The sequence below is a fragment of the Schistocerca americana genome, chromosome 2 (assembly GCF_021461395.2).
Source record: "Schistocerca americana isolate TAMUIC-IGC-003095 chromosome 2, iqSchAmer2.1, whole genome shotgun sequence".
Classification (NCBI taxonomy): Eukaryota; Metazoa; Arthropoda; class Insecta; order Orthoptera; family Acrididae; genus Schistocerca; species Schistocerca americana.
In genome coordinates this window covers 951,285,307-951,304,329 of record NC_060120.1, presented here as the reverse complement: position 1 = coordinate 951,304,329, position 19,023 = coordinate 951,285,307, and positions in this window count along the sequence as shown.

The window sequence follows — 19,023 nt, the reverse complement described above, 5'->3', positions numbered from 1 at the left end:
TTGACACATTCCTGGGGTCAGATACATCACATGATCACACTGACAGAACCACAGGCACATAGACACAGGCAACAGAGCAAGCACAATGTCGGCACTAGTACAGTGTATATCCACCTTTCGCAGCAATGCAGGCTGCTATTCTCCCATGGAGACGATCGTAGAGAAGCTGGATGTAGTCCTGTGGAACGGCTTGCCATGCCATTTCCACCTGGCGCCTCAGTTGCACCAGCGTTCGTGCTGGACGTGCAGACCGCGTGAAACGACGCTTCATCCAGTCCCAAACATGCTCAATGGGGGACAGATCCGGAGATCTTGCTGGCCAGGGTAGTTGACTTACACCTTCTAGAGCACGTTGGGTGGCACGGGATACATGCGGACGTGCATTGTCCTGTTGGAACAGCAAGTTCCCTTGCCGGTCTAGGAATGGTAGAACGATGGGTTCGATGACGGTTTGGATGTGCCGTGCACTATTCAGTGTCCCCTCGACGATCACCAGTGGTGTACGGCCAGTGTAGGAGATCGCTCCCCACACCATGATGCCTGGTGTTGGCCCTGTGTGCCTCGGTCGTATGCAGTCCTGATTGTGGCGCTCACCTGCACGGCGCCAAACACGAATACGACCATCATTGGCACCAAGGCAGAAGCGACTCTCATCGCTGAAGACGACACGTCTCCATTCGTCCCTCCATTCACGCCTGTCGCGACACCACTGGAGGCGGGCTGCACGATGTTGGGGCGTGAGCGGAAGACGGCCTAACGGTGTGCGGGACCGTAGCCCAGCTTCATGGAGACGGTTGCGAATGGTCCTCGCCGATACCCCAGGAGCAACAGTGTCCCTCATTTACTGGGAAGTGGCGGTGCGGTCCCCTACGGCACTGCGTAGGATCCTACGGTCTTGGCGTGCATCCGTGCGTCGCTGCGGTCCGGTCCCAGGTCGACGGGCACGTGCACCTTCCGCCGACCACTGGCGACAACATCGATGTACTGTGGAGACCTCACGCCCCACGTGTTGAGCAATTCGGCGGTACGTCCACCCGGCCTCCCGCATGCCCACTATACGCCCTCGCTCAAAGTCCGTCAACTGCACATACGGTTCACGTCCACGCTGTCGCGGCATGCTACCAGTGTTAAAGACTGCGATGGAGCTCCGTATGCCACGGCAAACTGGCTGACACTGACGGCGGCGGTGCACAAATGCTGCGCAGCTAGCGCCATTCGACGGCCAACACCGCGGTTCCTGGTGTGTCCGCTGTGCCGTGCGTGTGATCATTGCTTGTACAGCCCTCTCGCAGTGTCCGGACCAAGTATGGTGGGTCTGACACACCGGTGTCAATGTGTTCTTTTTTCCATTTCCAGGAGTGTAGATATAGTAGGGGTCAGGAGAAGCAGAAAATGGTATAACTGGAGTAGGATTAGTTGCGAATAGGAAGGAAGGGTAGAGAGTGAGCTACTGTGAACAGTTCAGTGATAGAGTTGTTCTGATCTGACTCGGCAGCAAACCAACACCGACAACGATAGTTCAGGTATAAATCCCGACGTCGCAAGCTGAAAGGTTACGGGAGAATATGGGGTTGGGACAAGGAATGAAAGAGGAGAGATTAATTGAGTTCTACAATAAATTTCAGCTAATAATAGAGAATACTATGTTCAAGAATCACAAGAGCAGGAGGTATAGTTGGAATAGGCCGAGCGATACGGAAAGATTTCAGTTGGATTACGTCATGGTTGGGCAGATATTCCGAAATCAAATACTGGATTGTAAGGCTTTCCCAGGAGCATATATAGACTCAGATCACAATTTGGTAGTGATGAAGAGTGAGTTGAAGTGACAAGTCAGGAAGAATCAGTATGCAAAGAAGTGGGATACGAAAATACACACACCAAAAAATGTTTTGCATCACCTCGATTCCAAGAGTTCCGGAACCTGTACAGAAAACTGGAATAGAGATCAACATAAACACCATTTCCGCCCTTTTTACTGCTCATGAAAACCACTCATTGCATGTTCTATCAGCATACAGCGAGACCATCAGAGGTGGTGGTCCAGATTGCTGTACACACCGGTACCTCTAATACCCAGTAGCACATCCTCTTTCATTGATGCATGCCTGTATTCGTCGTGGCATACTGTCCACAAGTTCATCAAGTCACTGTTGGTCCAGATTGTACCACTCCTCAACGGCGATTCGGCGTAGATCACCCAGAGTGGTTGGTGGCTCACATCGTCCATAAACAGCCCTTTTCAATCTATCGCAGGCATGTTCGATAGGATTCATGTCTGGAGAACATACTGGCCACTCTAGTCGAGCGATGTCATTATCCTGAAGGAAGTCATTCATAAAATGTGCACGATGGGGGCGCGAACTGTAGTCCATGAAGACGAATGCCTCGCCAATATTCTGCCAATATGATTGCACTATCTGTAGGAGGATGGCATTCACGTATCGTGCAGCCATTACGGCACCGTCCATGTCCACCAGCGGTCTATGTTGGCCACATGGGCACACAGAATATCACCCCAAAACGTCAGGGAACCTCCACCATACTGCACTCGCTGAACAGTGTGTCTAAGGCGTTCAGCCTGACCAGGTTGCCTCCAAACACGATTGTCTGGTTGAAGGCATACGCGACACTCATCGGAGAAGAGAACGTGATGCCAGTCCTGGGCGGTCCATCGGCATGTTGTTGGGTCCATCTGCACCGCACTGCATGGTGTCGTGGTTGCAAATATGAACCTTGCCATGGACGTCGGGAGTGAAGCCTATTGCGCACAGTTTTAGTTGTAACACGACGTCCTGTGACTGCACTAAAAGCATTTTTCAACATGATGGCGTTGCTGTCAGGGTTCCACCGAGCCGTAATCCGTAGGTAGCGGTCACCTCCCACTGCAGTAGTAGCCCTTGGGCGGCCTGAGCCAGGCATGTCGTCGATAGTTCCTGTCTCTCTGTTTCTCTCCCACGTCCGAACAACATCGCTTTGTTTTACTCCGAGACGCTTGAACACTTCCCTTCCTGAGAGCCCTTCCTGGCACAAAATAGCAACTCAATATATGACTGGCGAAGCCACGTTCTCCTTGTCAGCTGCCTCATTCTCGTCGTACCGTCGGCTGCCCGCCGTTGTATTGGTTTGCTCCACTGCTCGGGGTGCATACAGCGGCGCCGAGTTATTTACATCGCTGTCTCTGCAACGGTTTTTTACTAAGGTTCGTTTTCCCCCATTTTGGACCGCGGTTGTCTTCTCAGCTGTCCCTATCCTAAACTACATTCTCAGACAACTATATCGATGTGTTTGCCAGTAAAGTAAATTAATATAGTCACTATAAGCAGACCGTTAGAAGCCAAGTAGAGGATGCCTCTGCAAGCTGGTATCATGCGTAGCTGTCGACGGGAACTCACTAATGATACGTACGGGCTGTGGCAGCTGTGTGGACACAACAACCTTGTAGAATGGTTGGTGTCTTTTCCCTAGCTAGAAGTGAGCGATTTCGGTGCAGACAGACGAGGAGGTTCCTGCATGTAAAGAAACAGCAATGCGTGCATGCTTTAGTAGCTGACGATTGCATCCTAGTTCTTGAACGATTCAGTTCACTGTGCAGAGCTACACTGAAGCTCCAAAGAAACTGCTAGACACGTGCCTATTCAAATACAGAAATATGTGAACAGGTTGACCACGGCGCTGCGGTTGGCAACGCCTATATGAGACAACAAAGGTCTGGCGCAGTTGTTACATTGGTTACTGCTGCTACAATGATAGGTTATCAAATTTAAGTGAGACTGAACATGGTGTTACAGTCGGCGCACGAGCGATGAGACACAGCATCTCTGTGGCAGCGATGCAGTACGACTATTCACGTGTGTACCGTGAGCATCAGGAATCCAGTAGAACATCAAATTTTCGAAATCGCTGCGGCCGGAAGAAGTATCCTGCAAGAAAGGGATCATCGACGACTGAAGAGAGTCGTTGAACGCGACAGAAGTGCAACCCTTCCGCAGATTGCTGTAGATTTCAACGCTGAACCATCAACAAGTGTCAGCGCGCGAACAATTCAACGAAAAATCGATATTGGCTGTCGGAGCTCAAGGCCCAATCGTGTACCCTTGATGACTGCACGACACAAAGCTTTACGCCTCGCCTGGGCCCGTCGACACCGACATTGGACTGTTGATGACTGGAAACACATTGCCTGGTCGGACGAGTCTCGTTTCAAATTGTATCGAGCTGATGGACGAGTACGGGTATGGAGAGAACCTCATGAATCCATGGACCCTGCGTGCCATCAGGGGATTGTTCTAGCTGGTGGAGGCTCTGTAATGGCGTGGGGCGTGTGCAGTTGGAGTGATGTGGGACGTCTAGATACACCTCTGACTGGTGACATATACGTAAGCATCATGTCTGATCACCTGTAACCATTCATGTCTACTTTACATTCCGAGGTACTTGTTTGATTCTAGTAGGACAATTCGTCACCCCAGACATCCAAAATTGAATCAGAGCGACTCCAGGAATACTCTTCTGAGTTTAAGCACTTCCGCTGGCCACCAAACTCCCCAGACGTGAAAATTACTGAGCATATCTGGGATGCTTTGTTCAACCATACAAGACTCTATTACCTCCTCTTCACATCAAGCTTGAGTTAAAGAAACAGTTCACTAAAGCATTTGCAGAAGGTGTTGACTGCTTCCTGTACTCGGTAATTAGATTTACAAAAGTATGCAGCGAGAAGCTTAAAGAAGCGATCTTTGTGTGGCCGCAGATAAGAAATTTAATAAAAGATAATTTGACTGAAAGTGCATAAAATCCACCAGAAGTAGGGGCTTAGGTTTCATTTAAAGAAGTAGTAGCCAACTTTTTGGACAAAAACAAACATTCAAGTTCTAAAACCATGATTAAAACAATGATGCAGATTTTCATGAAATTAGGATATAACATGAATCTGAAGTTTTATTTTCTACATTCACATTGTGCTGTTTTCCCTACGAACATTTCTGATGTCGATGAAGAACAAGGAGAACGGTCCCACAGGACATCAAGGACATGGGAAAGAGATACCAGGGAAGGTGTAATGCAGATACGATGGCTGACTACTGTATTTTGAAATAAAGAGATGGTACCTTTGAAGAGAGACGAAGAAGAGGTGATCCGTCCTGTGTCAGAAAGGACCTGATGAAGTGAAATCAGAGAAGGAAAATTAAATTGTGGTATATGAGTTGTGTTTTAGTAATAATTGTAATTGTCACCGTTTTTATGTGCACATATACCGTTGTCTACTCTAATGAAGTGTGTAGTGATTCTATACAATGGTGAATTCAGCTAAAACTTTAGACACGATTTGTACAAGCAAGTGATAAGACACAAAAAAATGGATTTGAAATTAGACTGAAAAGCATTTGAAATGTAACCTTACAGTCATGAAAGGTCGTTCTAAAAGTTTTAAAATGCGTCATAGTGTAATCGTTGAAGCCAGTGTAGTCTCTGTCGCCTCTGTGCATTCCCACGTAGTCATTAATCATGGAAGGTGTAACAAGGGGAGTTGTCCTGACGTCACAGATTTGAAGCCGACGTACGCCATGTAAGGTGCCCAAAATATTAGCTTCTGATAGAAGTGTTCTGTTCAAAAATCTAGCATGCGTCATTTGTGGATATTCTAACCATTCTGATTGTAGTGTAAAGTCTAAAAGAATCACATTTCATTCAAGCGTTATTTTCGGTACACGAATTTTGGTTGAGCTCTTTATTTTTACTGTGGTGGTTTTGTGTCTGTCATATAAGTTTAGATTTCCTATCACTCCAACTCGAAAAGCTGTCTGGATGAACGCTGTGAGAGGAAAACATTGGAATCTGTGCAAATGTAGCAAAATATGTTCTCAGCATTTTCGGGAAGAGACCGAACATCTGTTTCGCCAGTCCATATGAAGAAAATGAAGGACAGCAAAAGCAACCTTTTTATACCTCTACTTCTTAGATATTCGAAAGATAAAACAAAAATAAAGTTCCGTTAGTGAGGCGAAATGCGTCTTATTACTCGACCAAAAACGCATTTAAGACCAGAAAAACGTCTGAAAATACCTTCCTGGGCGGTGCGTTATTCACTAAAGCACTTTAAAATTTTCTGTTTAAAACAAATGTTGCATACGCACGACAGATATTAAGAATTATAAGCAGTCGTACGGAATAGTCTGTTAATGTTTTGGAATATCTAACATGGCGGTGCCGACTTCAAAGCATCATACAGCGTAAGTCTGTTGCGCCATCTCCTCTTATTACACCTCCAGGGAATTACCACATCATTCACATGTGTGTGAGCCCGTTACTTCTTGGACAGTCAGTCGCTCTCTTGATGACAATGCTGGATATTGTCGAAAGCTCAATTAAAAGAAGGTTGATACTAAATGCTTCTGAATGTAATGCGAATGATTATATGAAAAATAAAGGCCTCACGGTCGTTATTAAAAACATCGGAGCCATTCATTTTGAAGTCTTTAGATTCATTATTGAAGAAATGTGGGCAATGGATCTTTTAGATTGCACTCTAGTGACCCCATATTTCAGCAAATGTGTACCAACACTCTGGAGCTCAATACTCACGTGAGTACACCTCATAAACGATGAACTCGTCAACACATCGTTATTAGTTTATCTTTCGTGTCAGCTGCTGTATACTAAAGGAGCAAACCGGGGACTTTCCGGGTGGTGTGGAACATAATGAGAACCTCGCATTTATTTCTTAAGACCACTAACGATTTCATCGGCCACTGCTAATACCGGTGTCATACGTAGTTGACAAGATCTCCGGAACTTGCCGAGTAATACGCCCACTTTCACTTATACATGAGGCAATTCTCAGAAACCATTAAATTACACGGCAATCAGCTGTTCGACGAACACAGTTATAACGATCCCCCTGAAACTGTATTCGAAGGTTGTCACTAAATGGAAAGTTTGTATGACTGAAACGTACGGTCGGAGAAAACGGAAATCGTTAAATTTAAGGTCGACAGAGCAACTTTGCTACACAGATAGCTCGTTTTCCGGGAATGAACGAGTAACTGACTATTTTCTCTATTGCAATCAGCCGAGTGGTTGTCATTGATCAGCGACTGCTATGAAGCAAGCGAGGATGATGGAAACATGAGCAGTTTCTCAAGAGAAACTGGTGATAAATCACCCATACTAATGAACAGTGATTCAGAGGAACAACTATATGGGACAGATCTGACTGTATATTTAATAAATCAATCCACTTTCATTCAGACTTCGTTGTTTCCTGAAATGTTAACTACGAAAGTCATAGGTCTCCCGCTTGAGGGAAGTCCGGTAAGAAAACCAAGGAATAGTATTTTATATTTTTATTTCAATCGTAAGAACTGATTTCACGTTTTTGTTCCTAAAGTGCGCTTTGCACCCGAGCGAATGGAAGCGAACACATGTGTGTGCGCATTCGCAGACGAGTCGTCAGTGTTCAATGCCATTCGCTTGTATCTGTGAAAAAGCGCTTACGCTAGAGGGAACAGCAGACAGCACGAGATAACGAATATAGCCTATGTACGTTGCGTTATCATGTTATGGTGCTAATAATCGCCACACACAATACAACACTATTTGAGCAATGATGCAAGACGTTGATATTCAGAGAGGATTATTCTCATAGTGAACGCACTATTTTTGACGGACTGGGCAAAACAGCGTAGGAAGGTAAGAATTTAGGTATCTCGGTTTTTACGTAAACATGAAATTAGTGGATGTCGTGCACCTAACACTGAATTTTAACTCCAGCCTTTCTTTGCATTATTCCAAATTTTTGCACATATCTCGGTTGACGCTTTTCGCTGGCTTAACCTGAAGGAAGGATGGCATTTACAATCTGATTATTAACAACGGGAGACATCCGAGTTAGGGATTGTTTCGCATTTCAGTAGCTGCTAAACATATCAAAGTTTCCTATGTCTGCTGAGCCATATGCGAAGCACTCCAAGGATTTTATTAAAGTACGTACTGCTATAAGGAAGGTAATGTTGATAAAACACCATTAACGAAATGTTAAATATACGTAAGATCTGTCAAATAGGCTACTTGATAAAATTTGCTGTGTAGTTTGTTAGAGGGCAGAGAGCGTGATGTCCGGTAAAACTTTTTTTATTTATTACGAATAATCTCTAACGTAACAGCGAGACATCAGCCATGTAATTAAAGATACCATGAACGTCAGAATGTGAATGACCATATTTTTCTTACAGTATCAGTTTTAGTCAGCATAAAAATAATTATTCGCATTTGTTTACTTTCAAGGAAATTGATTGTGCTTTTTCTTTTTAACAAACAGAAATGCAAAGCTGCTGCTCATTCATTTCGTTCCTGCCACATGTCTAATGAATTTATCGCCCTTTTCCCGTCACCAGTAGGACATTCGTTCGCTGCCAAGCCACTTGCAGTCTTGCAAATTTACAAATATTAAAAACGCGACAGTAGTTGTGTAAATATTTTCACACGTTATCAGCAGCTGCTACAAACAGTACGTTTTAGCAGAAGTCAATGAAAATTTCGGCGGCCTCCATTAAATGGGAGATACGAAAAAAGGATGGGAATAAAAATATGGAATACAAGTAATATGCTTACAGTGCATTTAAATCGTATAGTTCACGCACAGATTCGTAAGCAGTAACGAATAGACATAAGTCTACAGAACATGATGCGACAAAACTAGCTTCTGTGTCATGTGGAACAAAAACAAACATGGCATCATTTAACCCACCCTATATTACGGATGAGATCAAAAATGAAGCAGAATACGTAAAACATATTTACAATGCCATTCGAAGAGTGAAATACACACAAGACAGTCGTAATCGGGAGCATAATTTCCACTTGAATACAGCCAAGCGGTTGTAATTGCAAAACTGCTTTTTATAAATAATCAACTTCACCAACTGACTCACCCATAAAGTATACATTAAAAACATTATCAACTCCGTATTTCGCGAAGCAAGAATATACATTATCGCACATATTTTACCGAATTCGAAGTTCACTGCCAGGCCACTCGGAGCGCTACTATCGGTCGCTGTTTCCGTGTCGTAACATGCGCCTTGCACTACTGATATTTTAGTGTTCTGTGGTTCACGCATCTCATGTCAACAACAAAAACAGACAAGATAGCAGGCGAAAGCTCTTTGTTCTGCTAGCGCCGAACTTGGACGCGAACATCCTTTGATGATTCGCCAAAAGACCGACAACCAGCGAAACACGGGAGAACACGAGCGAATGTAAGCTGAAACGACCGAATGCCGTTGCTCGTGCGCGCCAAGCGTTTCCACAGAAGATAATTCTCGCTCGCTGTTGCACGTTCGGTTGTGTTCCCTTCGATGTAAAGGGAGCTTTATGTTCCATGTCTACGGAACGAGACTGTGGCCGAGCGAAGTCCACTCTGCGTAATTTAAAGGCGGCCCACGGAGCTGTCCGTTATATGAAAGCGCGATGCTAGTCTGCCATCGTACGATTCTGTTTTCAGTTAATATTGCTATTTTATTGTTATGAAAGCATTCGCACATCTGTAACTAGGAAAGCGTCCGTTTGGTGCACCCGGTTATATACTACCAAGACGCTCACCACAACGGCCCACCTTCAGCTCAGACTGCTTCCTTTGTTCTGATGACCTGTGACGTGATTCCCATGGCGTCCAAAAAGTCCTACGTCGGAAATTTAATGTACTTTAAGCTGTACTGATGGCCAGTTTAATACACAGTTCAGTGAATTCAAATGACACCGGGAGTCCCTCACAAACTGCCGGTGCTATTCGCATGCAAATCCCGTTTATGAAATATTGACTAAACTAGGTTGATAGGTGATGGAAGACCTAGAAATAAACTAAAAAAAATTAGCTGGAAAAATGCAAAAATAAAAATCAAACAATGTATTCGTGATATGTAATGAACTATTCTATTTGTTCGGAGGATTACGAAACTGAAACTGATTTTTTTTTCTAGGCTAAGCATTACAAAAGTTATGGGTGTATCTTTATCGTTCACTTAATCAATAAACAGTAATTGCAACACCGTATTTTAAGTGAAACTAGCTGTAAGAAGTGAGGTACGTTGAACGTATCCTTCGACTGAAATACACCTACTGATTAAAAAGGCGTTTCAGAAAGAGTGTCAAATTTATGATGAGCCAGTTCTCGTATCAGGTTTTGCAAGATTAGCTAATAGAAGCCATCTACGACAAAACCCATTATTTCACAGCAAATAACAGGTGGTTCTGACTTCCATTTAAGTTAGTACAATTAAGAATAATTACTAAAGTAGAAACTAAATGCGAAAGCTTGAAACGCAAGAACTAAACTGATGAAGCGAATGTAAATCAAAAGATCGATACGGAAATGGTTAAAAAATGGCTCTGAGCACTATGGGACTTAACTTCTGAGGTCATCAGTCCCCTAGAACTTAGAACTACTTAAACGTAACTAACCTAAGGACATCACACACATCCATGCCCGAGGCAGGATTCGAACCTGCGACCGTAGCGGTCGCGCGGTTCCAGACTGTAGCGCCTGGAACCGCTCGCCACCCCCGCCGGCGATACGGAAATGGGAGAATAATTTTAAGCAATTGTATCTAGTTTTGTTATGTACATAAGCAACAACTTTTAGGTGGGACTTAGGCTTTGACGAACGAAGTAGTTTTCATCTGCAGTAGACAATTTGGAACAGATCTGTGGTCGCAATCGATCTCGGATTTATGAAAGGAGCGACAAGCTGAATTGAATTAAACCACAGATACATCCAGTAAAAGTGATTATCTCGTGAAACTAAAAATTCGAAATTGCAAGGAGAAAGTGTATCTCTTTTAACGTAAAGGGTTATAGACATTTTTTTTAAATTATACTGTTTTAATTATAGTGATGAAAAATGTCGGTAGGGACAATGTAAAAACGTTTGCCGGTATTTAATCAGCAATTAGCACAAAATATTGATTTGATTAAAATAATAATCGATGTCTTCCTCAATACGGATGCCCCAATTCGAATCTTGACAAACAATTAAACGAATTTGTAAAGTTTTATCTATCAAGAGCGTAGGGCAGTTAATAGAAAAGTCTACACATATTGGCTTATCAGTATCAACCATATTTCTTGGGTTTATGGAGAGTCTTTGAAAACAGAAACCGCAGTGTATAGGGTCCTTATAAATGAGCGATAGATCGCAGCGATCCGTCGTCAGGTTGTGCAATCACTCCGTGGGTAGCACGTGTGTGGGCAAATCGCAGATCGCAGCGATCGATTCCAGATCGCTCGGAATTCCCAAGCAATCTGACGAATTGCACGTGACGGATCGACGATGTGTGGCAATATGGCTGCCTGCCTCTTACTCGTTAGTCCGATTATTTCGTATGGCTACGTAGTTCTGTTTCGTTTCACTGTTCTCACCTGGAATAACGACTTTACGTCAAAAATTTATTCTTTTCAGGGCGCACGAACCACACTGGAAAGTGAAACAGAAGGTGCAGTTTCTACTAATATTAAGAAGGAACACACATGTAAAACATTGATATCTTACAAGGGGAGGCCACGACGTTTGGAACGCGGATTTACTGTAAACTTCGTACCCTCGTAGCGCGTACTTCTCAAGCGTTACTGAGAAAATCGCAAGATAATTTCGGTCTTCAAATATATATCTTTGCGTGGCCATTTTAACCATAAAGCGGCTGCAGCCGAGTGGTGCCGGCACGGTAGCTCAGCGTGTTCGGTCAGAACGTTAGCTCTCCTTTCTAATATAAAAAACTGAGCAGATGAACGAAAAAACCGAACGGACGTCCGCCCTAAACAAATTCAGCGAACAATACAGAACAAAATCTTTTTTAAAATAAAAAAGTGATTGGTCCGTTACATCACTGGATCGAGTTCCGGTCGTCAGTTTTTTTTTATTTTTTTTTTTATTTTCAACACAGCAGGGTTGGGTTGTTTGGAGGAACAGACCAAACTGCGAGGTCATCGGTCTCATCGCATTGGGGAAGGAGGTCGGTCGTGCCCTTTCAAAGGAACCATCCCGGTATTTGCCTGGAGCGATTTAGGGAAATCACGGAAAACCTAAATCAGGATGGCCGGACGCAGGATTGAACCGTCGTCCTCCCGAATGCGAGTCCAGTGTGCTAACCACAGCGCCACCTCGCTCGGTTTCAACACAGTCATTTTCTTTACTATTTATATTACAATTGATATAATGGGAAAAATACGTGTAATAGGATGGACTTTTATTAAATTTACAATGTTATTTGGTAGTCCACTAATTTTTATTATCACAAATAATATAATATTCATAACTATCGACAAGTAAACGACCAAACGCATAAAGTGATACTGAAAATGTATGCTTGTCCGTGTCTTCAAAACGGTTCGTATTTAATCGAAAGAGAAGGAGAAACTGCCTCCTGGAAGACGCTATTAAAATACACTCGATACTGCATAACCAATTACCAGCGTCGATTTTTAAGGAAATACTGCGTTATGCATGGTTTGCTTCCAAACTATCGTCTGAAAGAGAGGTTTTTGAAAATGTTAACGAGGTTTGTTTTTCCATGGGAAAAGTCAAAAATGGCTCTGAGCACTATGGGACTTAACTTCTGAGGTCATCAGTCCCCTAGAACTTAGAACTACTTAAACCTAACTAACCTAAGGACATCACACACATCCATGCCCGAGGCAGGATTCTAACGTGCGACCGTAGCCGTCGCCCGGTTCCAGTCTGTAGCGCCTAGAACCGCTCGGCCACTCCGGCCGGCCGGGGAAACGTCAAAAGACCTTGCGAATGCGGAAACATAGCATTTATTCAATGTAGCTGGTGCCGTTTAACTTTATGTTTTCCATGTTTTGACGAAAAATACCATCCTGCAACTTGTAAAGTCGAAAGCGACGATTAATTGTACATCCTACGAAAGCCATCTGTGCCGGTCAAAACTTGGAGGTAACAAGTCGTTTCGGGCTCCTTTCAGGTATAAGGGATTTCTCAGATCACGGAAAAGCATACATTTTTAGTATCACTTCATGCGTTTGGCCGTTTACTAGTCGATAGTTATGAATATTACATTATTTGTGATAATAAAAATTAGTAGACTGTCAAATAACATTGTAAATTTAATAAACGTTCATCCGATTACACGTATTTCCCCATTATATCAATTGTAATATAAATAATAATGAATATGACTGTGTTGAAAATAAAAAAAAACTGACGAACAGAACTCGATCCACCGATCTAGCGGCTTGAACGGCAACCACTCTTTTTTTTTTTTTAATTGTTCTATATTATTTGTTGATTTCGTTCAGGGGGACGTCCTATGATACCCGTTCAGTGTGTTCGATGGTCCGTTCGCTCAGTTCTTATATTAGAAAGGAAAGCTAACGCTCTGACCGAACACATTTTTTTTCTTCTTTTTTAATCTCATTTTGTTCGTTTTCGTTCGTTGTATCTGCTCGTTGCGGACGTCGCAAGACACCCGTTTCAGTTCGTAGTTTATCCATTAAGTCAGTTTTTTTTTATTACAGAGGGCAGCTAACCCTCTGACCGAACACGCTGAGTTACCGTGCCGGCCCATTCGCTCAGTTCTTATATTAGAAAGGAAAGATAACGCTCTGACCGAACACGCTAAACTACCGTGCCGCCAGCACTCGGCTGCAGCCACTTCACGGTTAAAATGGCCACGCACAGATATATTTGTTTGACGACCAAAACTATCTTGCGATTTTCTCAGTAACGCTTGAGAAGCACGGGCTACTGCTTACACATTTTGTTGTCCTCATGGAGTACTACGAGTGTACGATGTTTGCAGTCAATCCGCGGTCCAAACATCGTAGCCTCCCCTTGTTAGATGCAGTGAGCAGTGTTTTGAAATTTCAGGTGTAGAGGCAGAAATTAATGGGAAATTTAAAGTAATAATCACAATGTACTGCTGTGCTCCAGCTGATGATTTTGAGTGGTTTCCGAAACAGCCGCATTATTAAAGTCTTTAACTTCAAAACCTTTTACTCATCAGTTAAGTCTTCTGACTGGCTTGGTGCGGCCCGCCACAACTTCCTCTCCTGTGCCAACCTCTTCCTCTCAGAGTAGCAGTTGCAACCTACGACCTCAATTATTTGATGGATGTATTCCAAGCTCTGTTTTCCTCGACAGATTTTGCCCTCTACTGCTCCCTCTAGTACCATGGAAGTCATTCTCTCATGTCTTAACTGATGTCGTATCATCCTGTCCCTTCTCCTTATCAGTGTTTTCCACATATCCCGTTCCTCTAAGATTCTGAGCAGAACCTCCTCATACCTTATCAGTCGACCTAATTTTCAACATTCGTCTGCAGCACCACATCTCGAATATTTCCATTCTCTTCTGATCTGGTTTTCCCACAGTCCATGTTTCACTACCATACAATGATATACTCCAGACGTACATTCTCAGCAATTTCTTGCTCAAATGAAGACCTATGTTTGATACTAGTAGACTTCTCTTGGCCAGGAATGCCCTTTTTGCCATTTCTAGTCTGCTTTTGATGGACTCCTTGCTCCGTCCGTGATTGATTATTTTACTGCCTAGGAAGCAGAATTCCTTAACTTCATCTACTTCGTGACCAGCAATTCTGATGTTAAGTTTCTCGCTGTTCTCGTTTCTGCTACTGCTCATTACCTTCGTGTTTCTTCGATTTATTCTCATTCCATACTCTGTAATCATTAAATTGGTTCGTTCCGTTCAGCAGATCATTTAATTCTTCTCCACTTTCACTCAGGATAGCAATGTCATCAGTGAATCGTATCGTTGATATCTTTTCACCTTGAATTTTAATTCCACTTCTGAACCTTTCTTTTATTTCCATCATTGCTACTTCGATGTACAGATCGAACAGTAGGGGGGGGGGGGGGGAGGGGGGGAAGACTATATCACTGTCTTACACCCTTTTTAATCTGAGCACTTCGTTCTTGGTCGTCCATTCTTATTATACCCTCTTGGCTGTTCTACAGTACATATAGCTTACCCCTACTTTTCTCAGAATTTCGAACATGTTTCATCATTTTACATTGTCGAACGCTTTTTCTAGGTCGACAAATCCTATGAACGGGTCTTGCTTTTTCTTTAGTCTTGCTTACATTATTAATCGCAACGTCAGAATTGCCTCTCTGGTGCCTTTACCTTTTCTAAAGCCAAACTGATCTTCATCCAGCAGATCCTCAGTTTTCTTTTCCATTCCGTATATGATTTTTGTAAGCAACTTGGATGCATGAGGTGTTAAGCTGATTGTGCGGTGATTCTCGAACTTGTCAGCTCTTGCCGTCTTCGGAATTGTGTGGATGATGCTTTTCCGAAAGTCGGATGGTATATCTGCAGACTCATACGTTCTACACACCAACGTGAAAATTCGTTTTGTTGCCACTTCGCCCAATGATTTTAGAAATTCTGATGGAATGTTGTCTATCCTTTCTGCCTTATTTGACCGTAAGTCCTCCAAAGCTCTTTTAAATTCTAATTCTAATACTGTTTCCCCTATCTCTTCTAAATCGACTCCTGTTTCTTCTTATATCATATCAGACAAATCTTCCCCCTCATAGAGGTTTCAATGTATTATTTCCACATACCCGCTCTCTCCTCTACATTTAACAGAGGAATTCCCATGGTACTCTTAATGTTATCACCCTTGCTTTTAATGTCACCGAAGTTGTCTTGAATTTCCTATATGTTGAGTCTGTCTTTCCGACAATCATTTCTTTTTCGATGTTTTCACATTTTTCCTGCAGTTATTTCATCTTATCTTCCCTGCACTTCCTATTTATTTCATTCCTCAGCGACTTGTATTTCTGTATTCCTGAGTTTCCCGGGACGTTTTTGCACTTCCTCCTTTCATCAATCAACTATTTCTTCTGTCACCCATGGTTTCTTCGCAGTTACCTTCTTTGTACCTATGTTTTCCTTCCCAACTTCTGTGATGGCCCTTTTTAGATATGCGAATTCCTCTTCAACTGTACTGCATACTGAGCTATTCCTTATTGCAGTATCTATAGAATTTCAACGATATCTCGTCATTCCTTAGTACTTCTGTATCCCACTTCTTTGCGTTATGATTCTTCCTGACTAATGTCTTATACTTCAGCCTACTCTTCATCACTACTATATTGTGGTCTATGTCTGCTCCTGGGTGCGCCTTACAATCCCGTAACTGATTTCGGAATCTCTGTCTGACCATGATGTAACCTAATTGTAATATTCCCGTATCACCCAGCCTTTTCCACGTATAGCTCCTCCTCTTGTGATTCTTGAACAGAGTATTCGCTATTACTAGCTGAAACTTGTGATAGAATTCAATTAGTCTTTCTCCTCTCTCATTCCTTGTTCGAAGCCCATATTCTCCCGTAACCTTTCCTTCTACTCCTTCCCCTACTACTGCATTGCAGTCTCTCATGACTTAGATTTTCATATCCCTTTACATACTGCATTGCCCTTTCAATTTCCTCATACACTTTCTCTATCTCTTCATCTTCAACTTGCGACGTCGTTATGTATGCCTCAACTATCGTTGTCAGTGTTGGTTTGCTGTCGATTCTGATAAGAACAACCCTATCACTGAACTGTTCACAGTAACCCACTCTCTGGTCTGCCTTCCTATTGATAACGAATTCTACTCCCATTATACAATTTTCTGCCGCTGTTGATATTACCCTTTACTCATCTGACCAGAATTCCTTGTCTTCATTCCACTTTACTTCACTGACCCCTACTATATCCAGATTGTGCCTGTGCATCTCCCTTTTCGGATTTTCTAGTTTCCCTACCGCGTTCATGCTTCTGACATTCCACCCCCCGACCCGTAGGACGTTATCCTTACGTTGAGTGACCAATCTTTTTCTCATGGTAACCTCCCCCTTGGCAGTCCCCTGCAGGAGATCCAAGTGGGGGACTATTCCGGAATCTTTTGCCAATGGTGAGATCATCATGATACTTCTTCAATTACAGGTCACATGTACTGTGGGTACACTTTACATGTTTTTAGTGCAGTGGTTTCCATTGTTAGCAAAATGGTTATCGCCAAGCTTGAACGTGCATCGTTTTCCTTTTAGTTGTTGCTCTAAGGGGGACAGGCAGGCTGCTAACCTATTGGTGTACAGAATATCTAATAATAAATCAATACTTAAATATACCACTCTATAAAATACGTTATATTTACAATGTGCATATATATTGTTATTGGCCGGTACGTCGATGTTTCTTCTTCGATCTTTTTATATACCGATACTTATTTCGATCTGTTGTATGCTTATGATGATATTCTTTATGTATCGATATATCGGGTTTTAAAAAACATCAACAGTCGTACAGTTACTGGAATGCTGCAAATTTGTTAGTGTAAAGGGGTCTGTTTGGTGCTGGTTGAATGGAGTGGGCTAGTGCTGAATAATCTTTTAGCACCCTCAGATTACAACGTTAAAACCTGAATATTTTGTTAGCTGCAAATGGTTCCAACTCAGAACTTCAAAATCTGCCGAATAATTTCTGTTCAATCTTCTTTTTTTGTTTTGTTTTGCTAGTAATATTGTTAGAAAGTAGATTAAAACGAACTTTACCTGACAAAAAATGTGAAGCACCAACAAGGGGTGGAAGGGGGATGTTGCATCCCCTCTAGGCTGGATGCTTGCAGTGATTCGATTGGAATGGGTGTCATAAAGCCGTTGCATCATCTCCTGAGGTAACCTGACCCCCAACCATTATAACTGTCTCTGTTGATTCATTATGGACATGGGACAGCGGCTGGTCAAGTATTTGACAGTGAAATTCGCCGAACAGCCGTGCAATTGAGAAGTTATTTAATTCTGTTTTCGCTACCAGTTTCGGCACTTCATTATGCCATCTTGAGGCCCCATATGCGCCTCTCAAAACTAATCGATATTGGGATTCTGGGGCCATATGTTTCTGGATTTCGTGAACTCTCAAGTACTTGAATGCAAGCCTTCTTAGGAAGCACTTGAGAATTCATGAAATACGGAAAGATGTGGCTCCAGTATGCCAACATCGGTTATTTTTTAGAGGGGCATATGGGGCCTGAAGATGGTGTAATGAGGTGCCGAATATGGTAGTGAAAACAAAATTAAATAACCTCTCAGTTGCACGGCTGTTTGGCGAATTTCATTGTTAAATAAAACTGTTACAACGGGTCCTTAATATCCTTGATACTGTCACTGGGACAGACGTTTGAATTGGTCCCACACGTTGTAAGTAGACTGTTTAGGTTTTTTATGTTGGTAACGCCACGTAGCGCTCTGTATGAAAGTCACTGGCTGTGCTGTGTGCAGTCTGAGGCTGGTCGGCATTGTTGCAATAGTCGCTATTGTAGCGTTGGGCAGTTGGCTGTTAGCAGCGCGTAGCGTTGCGCAGTTGGAGGTGAGCCGCCAGCAGTGGTGGATGTGGGGAGAGAGAGAGCGGGATTTTGAGAGCGGACGATCTGGACGTGTGTCCATCAGAAAGAGTAAACTTGTAATATTGGATATCATGGACTGATATATATATTATCATTTTTGAACACTATTAAGGTAAATACATTGTTTGTTCTCTATCAAAATCTTTCATTTGCTAACTATGCTTATCAGTAGTTAGTGCCTTCAGTAGTTTGAATCTTTTATTTAGCTAGCAGTAGTGGCGCTCGCTGTATTGCAGTAGTTCGAGTAACGAAGATTTTTGTGAGGTAAGTGATTTGTGAAAGGTATAGGTTAATGTTAGTCAGGGCCATTCTTTTGTAGGGATTATTGAAAGTCAGATTGCGTTGTGCTAAAAAACATTGTGTGTCAGTTTAAGCACAGTCATGTATAATTTTTCTAAGGGGACGTTTCAACGTCTTGCTGACCACATAAATACCATTGCATTACGCAGGCACCTCGTAGAGACACAGAGACACGACCCATATGTGGAGGAGAACTGTCCTGTTGAGAAATAGCAACATGATACTCTCGCACAAGAGTCAACATGCGAGGTCAAGGATGTTCGTGATGTACCAGTCGCCTCCATAG